The 5,599-nt window shown below is 34.5% G+C and overlaps 1 pseudogene; it reads right to left on the bottom strand.

The window, feature by feature from the left end:
- Positions 1-905: 905 nt before the first annotated feature.
- On the bottom strand, positions 906-4,294 carry LOC149236425 (putative polygalacturonase At1g80170; annotated as a pseudogene).
- Positions 4,295-5,599: the final 1,305 nt, after the last annotated feature.

Consider the following 5,599-nt stretch of genomic DNA (forward strand, 5'->3'; position numbering starts at 1 on the left):
ATATCATTTAATTCAAAATTATTACTATTCATTTTAAACATGTATGAATCTAAATGTATTTTAATGCTCAATCTATTATATATTGAGGAGGAGTGAATTCTAAGTACAAGTGGTAATTTTGAATACGAAGTATTGTAAAAGATAAGTATAAGATGTAAACTAATTGTAAATTTGACATTCATATATACAATTCTTAATTTAGAGTATAAAAACATTTAATATTGAAGTAAGAGGCATACAATTTATCGAACTAACTGGATGTATTAGTAACGGATAAAGAAAAATAATTATAACTAACATAGCCACTTACTCTACACCAATAAGAATTCAATTTATGCTTAAGCGTTTTCCTACAAGATAAACACCAAGAACTAGTTTCAAATATGAATATACATAAGATGTTATTCAAGACAAACGAATTATTTCAAATTGAGGAAAATATTGTTTTTCGGTCAAAATTACACACTTTATTTCTAATTATAAATCTTTTAAATTATTGTATTTTTAAATATGAGTTTTTTTTAGGAAGTTCACTTAGCAATTTTGTGAAAACATAAAGTAAATGTTAATAGAAGATTCCATATCCAAATATTTGGGATATGAAGTCATGGAATTGTACGAGTTAAGATGACAATGATCCACGTGGAGGTTGTAGTGGTAGCAAGATGAATCAACCATCAAAGTATATATAGGCATATAATACAATATCTTAGTCTAATATAATAGAAAGTAAGCAGACGCAAAGAACCAAATTGAACTCAAATTATTCAAGAAAACAATATAAATGAATCTTCTTAATTTTAGCAATAATAATATAAATGAATCTTGTTAACTTTGGCCATAACAATATATATGAATTTGGCCATGCTTTATTGTGAAGCTTTTGAACAAATAGAAGGACCGCACTAGTCTTTAAGGCAGCTGGGTGGCGAAGTAGTCCCCAAAGCCACTCCCAACGCATTGGTACATATTGAATTTGTTGTGTTTGCAGCCGTTGAACTTATGTGAACATTTTCCAAAGTAATTCCTGTGCACGGAACTGTTTCGCTGCACGAAAAATTCACAGCCACATTCATCGATGACGTTCCGTGGATGTTTTTAAAAGTGATATCCTTTATTTGTACTGCAGATGACTGCACACAACATCATCACAAATATTATTGCTGATTTCAAACTTCAAAACCAATATGTCCAAAAGATATTGCGATAACCGATATGTATGAAAATTATTGTGTTATATACTATTTGTCATTTCTATGCATTTAACATGGCGAAAAATTATATCAGAGACATGATTACTGATTCCAAACTTCAAAACCAATATCCAAAATTTGTTTATAATTGGAGTAGTTGTAACTAATGATGCTAAAAATAATTAATTTCCTATTTCAAGCGAATAGATACTAAAGGGAAAGAAATTGTACTTTTGTGCTTATTATATGCACATACACCAGTATTTCAGAATTGACGACATATATGGGAACTATATACCCACAGACTTCAAACTGATATTTCAAGAACAGCTGGAACAAAACGCAATCTTAAAAGAGACAAAAGTACTATGATGCCCAATTAATTAAGATACAGCTGGAACAAAACGCAATCTTAAAAGAGACAAAAGTACTATGATGCCCAATTAATTAAGATGTGTGTTGTATATGTTTTTCCCTTGGGTATGTTATGAAAACAACATGGAATTGTGCACAAAAGTTAGTTGATCACCTGAATTTTGCATGGCGAAGACGAATCACAATAATACTGATCAATGATAATCGGATTCTTGACATTACCAACAACTATGTCCTCAAATGTGATATTCCGTGCATAGCCAGAACCACCCTGTATATTTAGAAAAATCATGAATTATGTTATAATCATGGTAGATAATGAAGATTAATATCAATTACAAATTGTAATGGATTGTTGTTGCATAGTGAAAATTTCAAGAGAAAATTTTAAAATCAATAGAAATAGTTAAAAGAGTCATACACATGCTAAACCAACCTGCCAAGTCTTGATTCTAGCTGCGTTGGATGTTCCGCTAAAAGTGATGTTTTGGACAAGAATGTCATCAATTTTGGCTGCTTCTCCATTTTCTCCCAGGCTTCCAATACTGCAGAAAATAAGAAGTACAATTAAAATTGCATTCTTAATGTCTCATCTGACTGTATTGTATTTTCTGCATGATAAGAGCAAAAATACATATCTCACCTAATGCCATGGCCTGGGCCATAATTTATATTTTTAACATTAATTTTAGATGAGCCCGACGAAATGGAAATGCAATCATCCCCTGGTATACAATATTTACAATCATAATTAGCATGTTTGTCAATTTGAAGTTTAGATAGGTAAAATTAAAGTTTGCAGTTATAGGAACGTTAAGATAGGTCTAAGCTAGATGGATATATACTAAATTATTATTAAGCTATTGGATCTATGATAAATGGGTTTATGCGAATGAACAAATTAATGCAAAGCAACGAAACTAATAGTTTCCAACCTGTCTCGATGACACAGTTGTCGATTTGGGCATTCTGAACTCTTTGTATATGAATACCATCAGTGTTTGGGCTATACTTGGGAGCTTGTATCTGCAACCCGCTTAGTTGGATCTTTGAAGAGTCCACCACTGCGAGATGCATCTGTTGGCTATTGACAAATTGCAAATTTCTAATCAAAACATTCGAGCATCCAGTGATAGACATTGCCTGTAAGACCAACGCATAATCCAAACCCATTACATGAGAATAGTCGCCTCCAATTAAAATTTACAGAAAAAATAAATAAAAAAATAAACTATTTATAACATCGTGTCTCTCTTCAAGCAAGTAAACAAGGTGATTAGGTTGGAAACAAACCGTCGGAGCCGCATCGAGGCAACCCTGCACACATGAACATTTCTGATGATTAATATAAATTGAAGCAGATGGTTTACACATGTTGTATTGATGTTTAATGTTAAATGTTAAGAGTTGGAGAGATGAGTGCGGATGGTGCTAGTGGGTGGAGTCGTACGTGGATATTCAATGGAGGAGAGATGATGGAATATTAGAGAATGCGACACAATGGTGACAAAAAGACCAGGTGAAATAGAAATGCTTACGTGTTGTTCGTGCACTTTGCAGGACTTCGACCACCAAGCCTAGCCTTGACCATCAATGACACCACCACCTTCTATGGTCAACCCAGATATACCAGAAAATCGGAGCCACATACCATGTTCATTGCTATTCCATGCAGATTGTTGATTGGGTGCAACTATTGTTCCTGTAATCTGCAAGTAATCTATGTCAGCATACTTTGCGTCTATTGTCAACACAGGTAGAGAACCCGACATCCAACTTTCTTACCTCTACTGAAATATGAGACTTGCAAGGACCAAGAAATGTCACTGGCGTAACTAGAAATTTCTTTCCCGACGATACTTGGAACACTGCATCGGAAGGTGTCGTGCACGCTGCTTGCCATGCTTCTTGGAATGCCTAAAATAACAAGAAAATAACAATAAACACAGAGTTAATAACCACAAAAGAAGAAATAATGATAACGATATTAATAATTTAATTAGTCACATTTTCTGGTTGGGGGAAGAAAACATATTCTCATCAATAAGATTTAATTGGTTGTAAACATCTTAATTAGATTACAAAGTATATATAATCTATTTTCCCAAATTTCAGTTAGAGTGAAAGGTATATGAAGGAACACATATATTTTCTAAATTGGTTGTAAAAAATTTAATTAGATTACAAAGTAATAAAATATATCAAGGAACAAGTATGTTTTCTGGACAGTTAGAAGAAAGAAAAACCTATTCCCACTATAAAAATACTACAGTGAGTCGAAGGGCAAGGGCAAGGGCAAGGTATGCTCAACGCATCAAACTTTGCAGGAGTATCAAAAGAATATTGAACATATATAATAGTTGAATAAAAGGTATTCACCGTCCGATCATCGTTTAGACCGTTGCCATGTGCGCCGTAGTCCATGACATTCAAGATCGGTGAAGCGCTGGAATCACTTTTGCTCAGCAGCACCTTTCTATGAGTAGCCCAACTTGAATCCACCATTAACAGGGCCATAAAAGCAACAGCTGAAGTGAATGTAGTCTGCAGATAATTTCTTTGTTAAAAGCGTCTTATCATTTTTTCGCACACACAGACTGACTGCAGATAATTTCTTTGTTAAAAGCGTCTTATCATTTTTTCACACACGCAGAACTGAAATCATATTGTTTGCAACCTACAGAAGCATAGTGTGGTTTAGTCATTACCAATGATTTAAAAGCCATTGCGAAAATTTTGAAGCCGAACCTTTGTTGCAGCCTACAGGTTATCGAAGCGTGTTTCATGGCAAGGAGAAGAGCGGGGATTTTATAGTGCTAAAAGCGATTTAAAACGTGTTCCTATTTCTTCTTTTCTTTCTATCTCAGGGACTAGAATTGGTCCGCTTTATATTTCTTCTTTTCTTTCTACCTAAGGGAATCGATTTGGTCCGCTTTATTTTTTTCTGACCACAATGTGCCCATCAAAATTGACTTAACTGTCACTAGGCATTGTGGAGACTGTGCTGCTGTAACATATCCAAATTCCAGTTTAATTGTTGTTCAATTTCTGATCGCTGACGTATGCAATTCAGAATCATGGTAGAAGTACTTTCCCCGCATTATGCCGTGCTGCGGAACCAAAAAAATGTTGAAATCTAATTTCAACTGCGCTCCCAAAAACCACTGCAGCAAAACCACAAACCCGTTTGAGGCATATCAGACCGCTCTTTGGTATGGAGTGGTTTCCGTACACAAGGGCCCGATAAAATTTCGAGTTGACGCGTGGCTCTCCCCATACGCCAGCCTACGCAAAATTTCGGAGGCTAATGCTCTGCAGCAAACGGCCTCCCGATATTCTCCTCCACCGTTCGATTGTTTCCATCGCTCTCCACCGTCGATTGTCCGAAGATGCATATGAGCCTGCAGTAAATGTTGCGTGGAGTGAATTTCAATCTTGGTTGATCGCCATAAAATAATATAATTAATATGCCCGTAGAAAGTAGATGAAAGTTTTAAATTTTAATTTTTTTTTATATGTTGAAGGTATGGTGCATTTAAAGAAAGGCATGGTCTGGTTAGTGTGTTAAAATTATTTTACACAATGTAATATCCAAGAAATGGGGCTCGTATATTATGTAATTGTTTTGGGTTTATTTTATATGTAACAAAAAAAATGGGCTCGTGTGTGTAATGTATATTTTTGCATAACAGTGCATAAACGAAAACGTGGGAGCGCATGTATTTTCAGAGGAGTTGAACTCTGATGATTTTTGCAAGAGGAAATGAACAGCAGTGCGGAAATGAAGAAGACATATAATGTTTTGAGCTTCATATGTAAATTTGTTTTACAACAGTAATGTAAAAAGGGTTTTACAGCAGTAAACCCAGCTCAGTAAATTCTCAGGTGAAAATAGAGTTTTGGTTGAATGTTGTTTTTGGTAAATCCCTCTCAGAAAAGAGGATGAATATGTATCAGGCATATATTTTAATGAATAGAAATGTTTTTATGGTGGTGAAATACTCTGTTCCTCAGTAAATTTTTTTAAGCTT

The sequence above is a fragment of the Pinus tabuliformis genome, chromosome 8, assembly GCF_031772625.1.
Source record: "Pinus tabuliformis cultivar Carrire ecotype Pingquan chromosome 8, CPIR1, whole genome shotgun sequence".
Taxonomy (NCBI): Eukaryota; Viridiplantae; Streptophyta; class Pinopsida; order Pinales; family Pinaceae; genus Pinus; species Pinus tabuliformis.